At 38.4% G+C, this 14,598-nt stretch overlaps 1 protein-coding gene across 1 annotated transcript in view; it reads right to left on the reverse strand.

Moving 5' to 3' along the window:
- Window positions 1–8,045: 8,045 nt before the first annotated feature.
- The window catches only part of enc2 (ectodermal-neural cortex 2), a 42,875-nt gene continuing 36,322 nt past the window's right edge, over window positions 8,046–14,598 (reverse strand). Inside the window, exon 12 of the mRNA XM_062420313.1 lies at window positions 8,046–12,923. The gene's annotated coding sequence lies outside the window, so the exon portion shown is untranslated. The remainder of the gene's footprint in view (window positions 12,924–14,598) is intronic.

A 14,598-nucleotide genomic window follows, 5' to 3' on the forward strand; every position in this document is an offset into this window, starting at 1 on the left:
CTGTTTGTCAAGTGTTGCATGTTGTGTGTTACTTCAAGGGTGGTGTGTGATTGGGTGGGTGAGGCCTGGTGGGCTGGTGATGAATTACAAAGCAAAACTTTGGAGTAAAAGTCATAAAGTGTAAATACTGCTGGTGTCCTCTAGAGGCACAATGACCGTGTTGATCTGTTTATGTAGTGGTCGAGGTTCAAATGCACAGTATCATGCTGCTAAAGGAAACACAATGCAGTGTTCATCCTCTTGGGAGTGTGAATGTGCTCATTACATTTCCATAGACTATTTCTTGAACAATTGCCAGGTAACCATTGACGACTTCACAAAGTCACAGTTCCCATCTCATCAATTACTTCCAGCATCAGCCTGCAGAGGCATATAACCATGAATAAACCAGTGTTTCTGGGTAATAATACTGAAAGGAAGCATAAATAAAGTGAATAGTGTTGGTTCAAGCACAGATGCTGTGTAAACAGTATTTTTTCATAAAAATCAGATAATTTACAGGAAAATAAATTTGAACTAAAATGTGGAATAAGTTTAATCCACTTTGGCAACGCAACAAAACTGTTTTTAACAAGTTTTACATCATTAGCCCCAACTTATTTAGAAAAAATGCTTGTGTCTCTCTCTCTCTCTCTTTCTCTCTCTCTCTCTCTCTCTCTCTCTCTCTCTCTCTCTCTCTCTCTCTCTCTCTCTCTCTCTCACTTTCTATCTTCTGTTTTTTTTTAAGTCACGAAGCCAACAGCAAAGCGTACTACGTTTAACTTTATCAAATGAATATAAAGAGTCTCTGTCCTCCCTCACATCAGCTGCTTGTGGGTCAATGACGTATAAGGATTTGCAACAACTCAATTTTAAATAATAAAAACCAGCATATCTAATGCAGTAGTTCAAACATTCAGAATGTTGTGTACCTGAAAATTCATATTACAATTTGATTGTAGTGGGTTTTTCAAGATTAATTGGCACTGGCCTGAAAAAAAAGTCATTTGGTGCGACCATGATTCATCTTGAAATGTCTTATATAAATAAAAGATCATCATTTACAAAAATTTAAAAAAAATTAAAATACTTTGTTTCCAAACACTTTATATTACTGAAAACTTGTAAAAAAAAAAAAGATGTGAAGCATGTTAAGTAAATTAATTTATTTCAAGATGAATCATGGTCGCACCACATGACTCTTTTTAAGGCCAGTGCCAATTAATCTTGAAAAACCCACTAAAATCACTTAATTTCAAATGTATAATATGGATCTTCAGGTACACAACATTCTGAATGTTTGAACTACTGCATTAGATATGCTTGTTTTTTATTATTCTACAATTGAGTTGTTCTAAATCCTTATACGTCATTGACCCTTGTACAGAGCTCTGACCAATCACAGCGCACACAGAACTTAATTGATAAAATCAAATCTCCGGACTTAATTAACAACAGCGCGGCTATTTGTTTTATTTTATTGTTGTAGTCTATGCTCAGTTCAAAAAATGCAGGTAATCCATGCGCGCGGTTTAGATGCGCATTGAGGTTTTTTTTATTTTAAACCATGTGACCCCAGAGAGCTCTGTACTGTACTAAACATGTATATGTCAGGTAGTTGTTCTGTATGGCCGGAATTCTGGAATATTACCGGCAAAAAGAGAGTCTAGTGTAAACTCTGCCTCATACACACACACTGCACCACTCATTCTATTTACACACCCCACTAGTTAATAATGTATTTATTTGAGTTAAATAAATTACTTTTTTGATTGAAATAAATATGTGTGGCCTGCCTTTTTGTTGCCAGGTGAGCATTTTCTACATTGTTCCAAACAATTTTTCTGTGACATTTAGCAGAATGGTTGCCAAGCAACGCACAGACGAAGCAACATGGACAGTAGAAAGCATGTTTAAAGAAGGGGTGATTAACCTTTATCTGGATAACACCAGGTAGTGTTCAATTATGTTAGCACTCTTCTTTGGTGCTACAGGTGTTTATGACTGTGGACAGGTGTGTTTCATTGTGTGGGGCCAGAAGTAAGGATTTCTCCAGCATCTTCTCTTGTATGTGATGGGAGCAGAGTGACACCTGGAGAACAACACTGCTAGGGGAATTTCATCCCCAGGAAATTAAAAAGGGGAGCTTCACCACTTGGGAGGGAAAGAGTTCACAGGTTTAGTTATTCATTATAGAAACATTTTGAAGAGCAGGACTGAACAGTAGTGTTTCCACATTTGGAGGATGAAAGGAAAGCTTTCTCTCTCTCTAACAGACATTCACAAATGCACCAACATTTTCTTCCGGTCCCATACTTTACTCTCTCTCTCTCTCTCTCTCTCTCTCTCTCTCTCTCTCTCTCTCTCTCTCTCTCTCTCTCTCTCTCTCTCTCTCTCTCTCTCTCTCTCTCTCTCTCTCTCTCTCTCTCTCTCTCTCTCACACACACACACCTCCGACCCAGTTACTAACAGACATTCACAAAACACTTTCTTCAGGTCTCTTTACATTCTCTCTCTCACTCTCCCTGTACTGGCTCCTGCTCTGTCTGTCAATATCTTTAACCCTCAGATTACATCATACATTCTTACTCTCCTTTTTTCTTTAAAGTCTTTCTTTACCTCACATTCCCCTTCTTTTTCCTGCTCTTCCTCTTGTCCTCTTCTCTGGTAATTGATCCAGTGCCTTTGCTGATGCAGCTACTTTCAGAATGCAGTCCATTATCAGGTGAATTATAGGGAGAGTTAAAAGGTTTTTCTGGAACACTCATGTCTTATTTTGCCTGCACACAGTGTCTCACTCCAGCATCTGCCATTTCTTCCATAGTAATACAGTATCCAGTGTGCATAAAGCAGTTAAAATTTACTTAGCCAGCATCTTTACATTTTACACAACATCCATCCATTTGTACTTTTTCATGGTAGTTTAGAAATGACAAAAATGCCATGTAGATCCACAAAGTGTGAAACCCTTTTACAAAACGTGAGAAATGTTCAGTCTCCAGAGAAACAGGATGTCTTTCAGTTCCTGGAAACGGTTCATCCAGTACTGGGCATGATGTGTTCTCAGAAAGGCCCACCAGCTTTCGATCCGCTGATTGTGATTGCTGGACCCAGAAATGTAACAATTACTGACGTGGCTGTTATCCGTACTCTGTCGTAAGAATCTCTGCATCTCTGCCATCATAATATTTTCTGTTCCCAAATCTGCGCGAATTCTGGCTGCTGTCCCCATCCTCTTCTCAACCTCTGCTATGAAATAACCAGCGATAATCTTGGGGTTGCTGTTTGTTGAATAGGCATGAAGCCATATCATGAGTCTTGAAAAGCCATCAATGGCTCCATTTATACATACAGTTGCAATCAAAATGATTCAACCTCCATTGCATTTTAGGTTTATTGGCAAAAGTTAAAAATGTTCAGGTGTTTGCAATAAACAAATTACACAAGAACAGTTTAAATAGTTAAATAAAACTAATATTAAAAGGATTTTATCTAAATTCAACACTAAATCCTACTTTACAATTTACAATGACTACTGCAGTTTCAAAAATATTCAACCCCCTGAATAGAATTCCTCATAAGAGCACACATATGCAAATCAGGTGTGGTCTAAAGCACACCTGATGTAACAAATTCAAGGGCTTCATTATTTGCATCAGGTGTGCTTGATATAGAACCCCTCAAATAAATGGACTGTTGACGGTGACGTTTCATTGCATGTTAGAAATATGGAGTCAAGAGAATTGTCCAAAACATTCAGAGAAAAGATCATTGCTTTGCACAAACAAGGAAAAGGATACAAAAAGATAGCAAAGGCACTGAATGTTCCTAGAGATACAGTTGGAAGCATAGTTCACAAATTTAAAGTTAAAGGAACAGTGGCTACACTACCTGGACGTGACAGAAAAAGGAAGCTATCAATGGCTGCCACCAGATTCCTGAGGAGGCAGGTGGTCAAAAAACCTCGACTGACTGCAAAAGACCTGCAGCAAGACTTGGTGGCAGCAGGCATTGAGGTTCCAGTTTCCACAGTAAGGCGCATACTAAACGCTGAAGGGCTCCATGCCCGTACTCCAAGAGGTGCACCACTACTGACCCAAAAGCACAAGAAAAGTCGGCTCAAATTTGCTCAAAACTATATAAATAAGTCAAAGAGGTTTTGGGATTCTGTTCTGTGGAGCGATGAAACAAAACTGGAACTTTTCGGTCCTATGGATCAGCAGTATGCCCAGAGGAGGAAGAATGAAGCATACGCTGAAGAGAACACCCTGCCTACAGTGAAGCATGGAGGTGGTTCAGTGATGATCTTAGGCTGCTTTGCTTCCTCTGGCACTGAGAACCTGCAGCGTGTGGAGGGCAAGATGGATTCAATCAAGTATCAGGAAATCCTGGGAGAAAATGTCATGCCGTCTGTGAGGAAGCTGAAACTTGGACGTCATTGGACCTTCCAACAGGACAATGATCCCAAGCATACCTCAAAGTCCACCAAGGCTTGGTTTCAGAAGAAGTCCTGCAAGATACTAGAGTGGCCATCACAGTCGCCTGACTTGAACCTCATTGAAAATCTCTGGTGGGATTTGAAAAAGGCAGTTGCAGCACGCAAACCCAAGAATATTAGTGAACTGAAGGCCTTTGCCCATGAGGAATGGGCCAAGAAGCCTCAGGAACGCTGCCAGAGGCTGATGTGTGGCTATGTATCATGTTTGCAGCAGTTCATAACAGCAAAAGCGTGCTCTACTATGTACTAAAGATGCTTGTCATGAAGGGGTTGAATAATTTTGACTTAATTTTGTCATTAAAAGTGGCATTTTGTGTTGAATTTGGAGAAACCAATTGTAATATTAGTTGTGTTGAGCTATTTAAATTGTTCTTGTTTGATTTGTTTATTGCAAACAGCTGCTAGTTTGTACATTTTGCCCATAAACCTTATTTGCAGTAGGGGTTGAATAATTTTTTTTGATTGCAACTGTACATCAAATGGTTTTAGTTTTTCATATGAGTTAACGTGCCACATAAAACTAGGCCCAGAGTTTATGTATATGCGTTGCATCAGTCGATGTCTCCATCTTTGTTCAACACCACGGGGGTCTAGAAACCTTACCAGATTCCTAACTGTACTTTAGGTCACAACATACCCGGCTTGGGTGCAGCTGAGATGGTGTAGCTTGTAGCTTCCGTGCCCCTCCAGCTGATCAGTAAGATATGACCCTCCAGATGGTCAGACTTATTTTTCCTTCTGTACAGCCCCATTCCTTTTAAAATCCTCCTTAGTGTACGCATACTTATCACTATATCATCCACTGTGTTCAATAACAACAGAATCTCGCCATGTCTCAACCCAAACATGAAGTAGAACTTGATCAACTCGCATAAATGAGCCATATTATACAGAAACGTAAATCCACCTCCGCCCAACATTAACTTGAAACTTATCACGTTATAACGTGAAACTTATCACGTTATAACGTGAAACTTATCACGTTATAACGTGAAACTTATCACGTTATAACGTGAAACTTATCACGTTATAACGTGAAACTTATCACGTTATAACGTGAAACTTATCACGTTATAACGTGAAACTTATCACGTTATAACGTGAAACTTATCACGTTATAACGTGAAACTTATCACGTTATAACGTGAAACTTATCATCTATCTTTGTATTTTTTGTGTGTAATTTAGCTTATTTAATGGTTTAATTTGCGTTGTATAAATTCCGCCACCAGGTGGTGCTACAGAGCAGAGGTCTCCATTATAGAGTGGTGACCATGACTGAGTTTATTAGGTAGATTAATGACATTCCTGAGATTTCATACATAAATATGTAAATGACAATGTCAAAGAGAATGCTTCTTGATAAGCGTGGCAAAGGCAAATGGTGAAACAGTTACTTTACATGGTAGTAGTAGCTTGTCATTTATGACTGTAGTGTTAACAGTTAAAAGTGTTTCAAAGTGCTTGGGGGGCTCTTTCATACCATCAGCCACCAGACTGTACAACACCACATCTCCCAGTACCTCCCACTCCCACTAATAAGACTGAGGCTGTCCTTACTGTTTAATCACAGGAATATTGCATGCTTGTATATAGTATAAGGAATTTATTTATATTGTAGATTTATATAATTACATATTATTTTAGATATTTTTTATTGTATATGGTATTTAAATTATTTATTTTTTTATCAATTCACCATAACAAGGCTAATGTTTGTCAATTTTGAATTTCCCCCTATTGTAACGGGTGCAAGCACACTAGGGAAGCAGTATCTAATGTTTTTTATTAATACTCTCAACAAGGCAACTGAACAGGTACTTGGCAGATTTCGTTGGGGGGGAAAGGCTGGGCTCAGGGTCGAAGACGAAGCAGAGTCGGCGGCGGGTAAGCAGACAGACCAAGAAGGAGCAGGCAGACAGAAGGTTGAGGACAGACAGGTAAGGTAAAACCAGTAGCACTCACAGAGATGAGGTGTTTCATATGGCAGGAGTCTCTGGACTCTCATATAGGGATTAATAAAGTGTTCCCATAGACTACAAAAACCCTGTCTCTTGTGAATTATGTATGTTTAAGTGTTTTCACTGGATTATGCTCACCTGCTTTATGTTGAGTTTTGCTCCTTTGCTCCATTTTTAATCTACAAATTTAAATGAACAATAAAATAGAAAATCTTATATCCTGAAGACATTCTGAGAATTATTTCTACTCTTTGTAAAATGCACGAAGACCTTCATAAACAGCCAATTAAATACCTATGTGTGCAGTGTATACAGTGGTTATGTACTGTGTGTGATTTGTGTTCATCTTCTATGAAGTTTCCTTGTTCTCCTATTCATATCCATATCTGAATTATTCAGAGAAGTATGTGCACACTACTTCAAAGTGAATGAGGTTTGTGGAGTTGATACAATAAATGAGCTACAGTGCAAATGGAGGCCAGAGCACATGAAGTGTATAATGCAAGTCTTCTTTATATCGTATGAGCAGATAAAGGTTACAGATGTCTTTCAGCCTTTAGCCATCATCAGTTCATCAGTTGTTCCAACAAGAAAATACTTGTGTATTGTATCTGATTTTACTCTGAATCTCTACATTCAGACCCTGCCTGCATCTTTGTTCTCCTGGCAGGTTATAGCAACCATTTTTGGAACTCCAAAAGCTGTTGGATTGCATTCAGTGTATCCTCTAAAACAGTTTCTCAAAACCCTTAAAGTCAGGCTGTGGTGTCAGCCAGTTTAAAGCAGTGCTATATGTTATTTATATGAAACAGTGGTTGTTCCTCAGACTGTAAACTTTTGTTGATTGAACTTCACTCCCATTACTTCCTGTTCACAAAGTATACTGCAAAGCTCCTCCATTACTGGCACGTTAGATATTTATAGACAGGAACAACCATGAATAATGCACAAGGGGTGTGTTTCTGAGAGAATGTAAAGATAAAACAAGTTGCAGTGCGTGTGCACACATTGTATGTGAATACACACTTTAGAATTCCCTTGGCATTAAATCTGACCTTTGCTGTGTGCACACCTGCCTTCAGGTCATTGCAGGTGCTCTTTGGGGAGTCTGCTGAAACAGATACAGTGAATATTCAGACGCTGGGCAGAGAGCTGACGAACCATGTATACAGAGAATGGTGTGTTGGAGTGTGTAAATGGTTTGAAAGGAAGTGGGTCCATGTCCCTCTTGTAGAATTGGCCTAAAAATATGGTTGTGTGGTTATCCTTGTTTATTAGAAAATCTGATATGATGTAGTTGCATGTTCAATACTGCAGATGTTCAGTAAGTCATTTGGTTACCAGTAATGGTAACCAAATTCAGCAAAGTTGTAAAGATGTGAATGCTGAACATGTCTGCAGTATTTTCAGCAATGCTTTATGATTTATTTTAGCTGTCAGCATTCAAACACATGTTCTGCACAAAATGCATTTTCTAGTCCCAGTTTGTAATAGTTAAACTTCAATCATTGTTGGATTCACTGATTCACAGATAATGTTGATGACTGCATGCCATCATCCTCTTTACATAGAGCTACTGTATGAGGAAAGAGCAAACAAGACCAAAGTTTAAAAAGAGAGTCAAAGTTTATTTTCACCTGTACAAACATTGGGTAGCTAATATTTTATTCGTTAAGAAGTTCCATTACATTTTCCAAAAAAAATCATCAATTCCGTCAAAAACACGTTCGTTCTCACTTCTAAAAAAAACTGTTGATGAAACATCTTCTGTGCAATAGCTGAAACCCTCAGGAAATCTAAAAAACTCAAGGCAAATTAAACTCTGATGTCTACACTCTACCACAGCCTGTGTCCCAATTGCAGCTCTCTGACCAGTAACACCAGTAAACCCTCTACAGTACAACACACTATACCATGTATTAACCATGATGCATCTGTGTCCTGCAGAAAACTCCCTGGTGTATTTTCATGCAACTTTTCCATATTGTTACAGCTGGTGTTATCTGCAACATGTACAAGATATTTTACACCTAGGAGACAAAGAGAGATAATTGCTAATGCATGTACTGATAAATATCAAAAGTGCATAGGTGTTACAGAAAAAAACCATACAGTTCAGTTTAGTGTTCAGCTGTGTTTTTGCAGGACACTGTAGATGAAGCTGTTCTGTGCTTCTCATACTTGTTCTATAAAGACAATGATCAGATACCATGTGGTCTGATATAAACCACCTTCCTATGAATGATGTCACACCAACAACCCAGAGCCAGGACTGTAGTGTCACAGCTGCACAGGTTCCTTCATATGAAATACAAAGCAGTGCATGTGGGACTTGAGATGTTAAATTGCTATATGTGCATTTGAATTAAATCTACAGATCATGTTTCCAAATGTCTATCCTAATTATTTTACATTGTGTGATTTATTGGAAAATATCATTTTAGAGTTGTGCCATGGTCTCTCAAGCCTTTGGCACACAGGGAAGACAAACATTAACAAGCCTAAGTCAGTACTGTTATTTAAAAGGTTTGGGTATGTGTCTTCTGAGGCTCCACCAGGCACCAGCAGCAATCCCTTACTGTGTCTGTTACACTGAACATATATTTTGTCCCTACATTAGATGGACTGGACTGTAAATGGACTGCACTTTATAGAGTAGCCTTTCTTCAGACAACTCAAAACGCTTCACACTACATGCCACATCCACCAATGCACACACACGTGTGTATGTTAAAGTGCTTTGAGTGGTCATAATGACTAGAAAAGCGGTATATAAGGACAGTCCATTTACCATTTACACACACACACTGATGACAGAGGCTGCCACGTGGGGTGCCAACCTGCTCATGAGCAGAAGTACACACACACACACACACACACACACACACACACACACACACACACACACACACACACACACACACACACACACACACACACACACACACACACACACACACACACACACACACACACACACACACACACACACACACACACACACACACACACACACACACACAGTGAAATCTCAAACATTTGTCCTTCATCCACATCACCATCCATTTTGCTTTTTAACAGATTTGAAAAAAAAGAGAAGGGATCCTGCATTCCAACAAATCAAGTGATTGCCTTCATCAGTAAGACACATGATTATTGTATTATTGTGCTAAATTTGCACTAAAAGTGTGTAGTTTGACTGAGTTATACTATCTTATTATTCATCTTGTTTGTTTGGGATCACTCCATAGACATGTGACAGGTGTTGCTTTCACTCTGAAAAAGAAATCTTATACTTAATTACAAGGAGGGTAATGAGTTTTTAGTAATGCATCAGTGTTTCACTTCCCCAACACTGGTCCAAATAAGTGGGAATAAAACAGCATTAACTTACAAGTCACACATGACAAGAATGAATGTTTCCACTGAAATGATGATTGTAGTCTTTGAAATGTGCCACATAGCAACATATCCTGTGGTGCTGCTGTGCACGCTGGTTAAGTGAGCTCTACCTCACTAGTCTGACTTATCTAACCCCTTAAATGATTTGTTACCTGGGCCAGTGTAATTAAATTACAAAATAAATATAAATGTAATCCATTACAGAGAAATAGAGTTGATTATCAATCAATCAATGTTGGTGATTATAAAGGAGTTACATCTCAATATACTCATGCTGTTTCTTTGCATCTTTTCACCATGCAGGAATGTCTAGTCAGCAAAGCCTTTGGGACAAATTTGAGTGCACCATATGATGATGATAGGTCAGATTGTTGAGTGGCAGTGCAATTAGCAAATGCTCTGGCATTATGAGCTCTTTCATTAGGTTAACAGCCCACACATTGCAGAGGAGCAGAAGCATACGGTTTGCTAGCTAGCTGCTTTTAACATAGGTTAAGATAAAAAAAACATGGTGAAACAAAGCAGTCTGCTAACGTTTGTCACAAAAAGACATCAGGAGCAGGAGGAAGAGAATTCAGTTCAAGTTCAGCTTCTCCTCAACAGGTGACCAGTAGTAACAGCTGCAGCATGTGACTGTATGATGCACTAGAATTAAATCATTTTAATGTTCAACACCAAGCCCTGTCATCTGTTCATGTATCATCAACAGAATCTAATGTACAAGTTCACACTGTAGCAGCATGTTGCCTGTTCCATAATCATTGTTAATTGGGTATACCTTTAACTGGTTGTATGAATGGATCTATGCTGTGCACTCATGCATTCATACTTAGTCTCAGGGTACATCTCAAGTCTCTTATTTGATGTTTCCTCGCTTCTGGCCTATACCAGAATTTGGTTAAATCACCATTTTAATGGCCATCCCAGGTCTCTTATTTCAGCTCTGAGTAGTAAGGTGGGATCTCTGAGTCTTTTACCAGCTGACATACCACTTTATTTATTGATTGATTATTCATTTATTAGAAAGATTTTTCCTTTTATGATCTGTTATTACCCTCATTTACTATGGATACAATGAATGGAAGGAAGAATCTGCCTGTCAGCAAGAGACACATTAGAAACACATTCATATTTCATATCATTTGTCATCATTTCCATGTGAGGCTGAAATTTTGGGTTTGATGAGTTACATCATAATCCATTCTTCCTGAAAGATTTAGTCTGATAAACAATTTCCAGTGTACATATACACTGATCATATTCTGAGTTATTAAATAATGCACAATCAGCATATCAGTAAATACAGACACAAATAATGAATACATAATATAAACACATTCTGCCAGCAGTAATGACTCGTATGTTTCTGAGCAGGAGTTAGAACACAGTAGGAATTCAGGTTTGTATCTATGTGCAGGTTTTTGTTAAACAGGTATTATAATATATAATATAACAGTCTGCAGAGAGAAAACACTGCTGATCTGTCAGTGATAACTTTGCAACTTTATTAGTATTAGCACAGTGCAGGTGTGCAGACTCAAACTCCATCAAAAGTTGCTGCAGCTGTTGAAGCCAACTGACAGCTGATGCAGCTGTGATCAGCTGATGCAGCTGTGATCAGCTAATTGTGGGAAAACATGGATGCAATATAAGAGACTTGAGATGCTCTTCCCCTTATGCTAGTTTGTCTTTGTTCCCTGTAACTAGAGTTCCATTCATCCCTACCTGAAACCTGTTTGGTGTCTGAGTTGTGCATTTGAGTCTCTGCTTGTGGTGCCTGTCACACTGGACACGCTGTGAGGATAAGGGCATTAAGTGGGTGCAGTTTATCTCATGACAAACCCTTAAGGGCATCAAGTACTCAGGTCATGTGACTTCATTTTAAAATCTATCTATCTCCTTTGTATCAAAATCCAAAAATGCCAGCATACATGGACACAGACACTGGCCATGAGGTAAGTGTTGTTATTTCTTTATATTAAGATTTTGGAGGGATTTAGTTTTAGAAAATATGTTGTTGAAAATTCAGGCCTGGAACTATAATGTCTCTACATGTCTATACAAACAGGACATTTGTAATACTACATGTAGTTAGGTGGTCAGTTTTGGGTGATTAGGGGAAGGATGTGTATATGTTTCAAACATAATTATATATTCAGTTTTCTTTACTTTTTAAATATTTGATATGCAAAACATGAAAGAAAGTAGGAACTCATATTTTATAAAATGTTTTAAAAGTTGGCACGATAACAATTTATGTTAAATTTCTACCCTAAATGAGTGTAAATTTAAAATTGTCATTTGTTGAAAAAATTGTGAAACTGTGTAATTTTGGCCTAGATACATTAGAAAATACCAATCAAATATTTGTCTGAAATATTTGTATGTTCTTGTTCATTGAAGGGTTAGATGATACATTGGCAGCTTAGATTCTTCTCATAGGGACTGAACATTCTAAAATTCACTCCCTTTATTTACATTGCATTGGTGCAATTGTGGTCTTAATACTAGTACATATAGTCTGTGTGTGCTCTGGAACCTAAAGTCTAAATGAATTGAAGAAGTGGATATCACATTACTGCTTTCATTTGTGTTCCGTTGTGGTTTTGAGGGAAACCGTTTAGTATGTTAATGTCATCTGGCAGATTGATGCAATAGCTTAGGTCTTTAGAAATGGAATGTTGTAGTACTGAATGTCTTAACTACTTAAGAGATTAAAGAAATTGAACATGCATACACAAAAACCCTTGTAGACTTGTATGAGTGGTCCAGAGCATGTGTCCATCCATCAAGTCTACCAGTGTCTGTTTGAGAATGATCACATTATTTAGGAAGCATCATATGGAGAATGATTCTCTCTTTGTGTTCTGACCTGGGTGGTGTGCTGTTGGTTTGTTAGCTGCACTGCTCATGATTCAGAGTCTGTGAGGTACAGCTTGGATAAAAAGTTCAATGTGGTCTTTTGTAGTTGTTTTAAAGTATTGGTCCTGTGTGGAGCCACACCTCCAGCCACCTGCAGTATGCAGTCTCAGTGATTCTCTTCCAGCCAGCAGTCCTTTCTCAGAGGATGTAAAAATCAAAGCCTGGAACAGACAAGAAGAAAGTAGGAAAGAGGAAACGATATCAGCACCAAAAATAAATAAAGGACTCAATAATTAAATTCATATGCTATAAATAATATTAAGAATAAATGTAGGCATTCATTAATTGATAAAATGTATCAATTTTTAAAGCTTCAAAATGAAGGAATGAGAAATTCCATCTCATCAGTGACACTGGTAGAACATGAAGTGAGCTGCAGTCAGCAGCTGTTGGTCATGAGAAGCAGTATGAGACTACTGAAGGTCTTTCTCCTTGCTTACACTTTGCAGTGCTTATTAGCACCTTTGGATTACCAAAGGTTGCTGTGGAGCTTGTTTTCTGCTCCTTTGTTGAAGAAATCATGTTTTAGCAGTTTGTGCTCAAGAGTGGGCGACTTGTCATTGCTGGGGTGTTTGGTTGGAAATATTTGCAGGCTGTTTGTTCTTGGGTAGCACTGTGTTGTGCTAGCAGGAGAGGGGCAAGGCATTCAACAGTGTGCTAAAACATCACATATGTTTAATTTTAGTGGAAAATCCAGCCTGGGTATTATTTATGTCTGCATTTCTTTCTACATTTGGTAAATGGTACATAGATGTATTTATTTAGCACCTTTCTAGTCTTCCAACCACTCAAGCTACATTCACCCATTCACACAGTGATGGCACAGCCATTCTCATGTTGAGTAACTGTAAATCAATCATTGTGAAGGACTAGGAGTTAACAGTTTGAGGCTGTGATCCTTGTGGTGTTCACTGTCTCCTGCTGCTGGAGGTAAAGGAACAGAAAGCAGCTGTCAGTTACTTGAGGCAATTTTAGGATCTAATTTGGTTAATGTCACTGGACAATACTTCCTCCTCATTAACATAAGTACACATGAACCTGACAGCACAAAGCATTACACCTGATAGTTATACTGACTTTCATTGGAAACAAGTGGGATTCACTGATTCACAGATAATCCACTGTTACCATTGGGCCATTTTAAATCAACGTTAGTGCTGAAGGAGTTTTTTTAATCCAGCTGAAGGGTCTATTGACAGGGGGAGCTGCCAGCGGCTTCGGATTCAGATTCAGCATCAGCTGTGCAGCTAAAAGGTCACTGAAAGATGGAAAAGATGGTGTGAGTGTATGTAGTTATAAAAGACAGACTGTTTATATTATATGACTCATTTATGTTTCAGCTCAGTCTGTCACTCTCTACTGCGTTATGCTGTCAGTTATAGTGATGCTGAGTTTCTCTCCTCTCCTCCTCAGTGGAGCAGGGGAGAGACATTGAAGTAGTCAAGTTGGCGATCACACTTGTTATGTTATGGTAACTCAGTTGTTAACTTGATGTACTTTTCAGCCACTTTGACATTGGCTGCTTCAGTCAGGAGGGGAACACTCATTTTACAGATGTTTGGTGCCATCTGTTGTTGTTAATGTACACTGACATTTAAAAGTTTAGGCCCTAATTTAAGATGACCCCATTCTTTAAGACCAATTTCCAGAGAAGAACCCTGTCTTATATGTGGACCAACATATGATAATGTTGTCTTATCAATATATGGGGCGGGCTCTAGCTCTTGTATTATACTGCATTAGTTTTATCTAGGTGTCCCTAATAAACTGGAAAGTTAATGTATATTCTCATACAGTTTCCTCAACAAACTGTAAACTACATTCTCTTGATTTAGC

The sequence above is a fragment of the Scomber scombrus genome, chromosome 6, assembly GCF_963691925.1.
Source record: "Scomber scombrus chromosome 6, fScoSco1.1, whole genome shotgun sequence".
Taxonomy (NCBI): domain Eukaryota; kingdom Metazoa; phylum Chordata; class Actinopteri; order Scombriformes; family Scombridae; genus Scomber; species Scomber scombrus.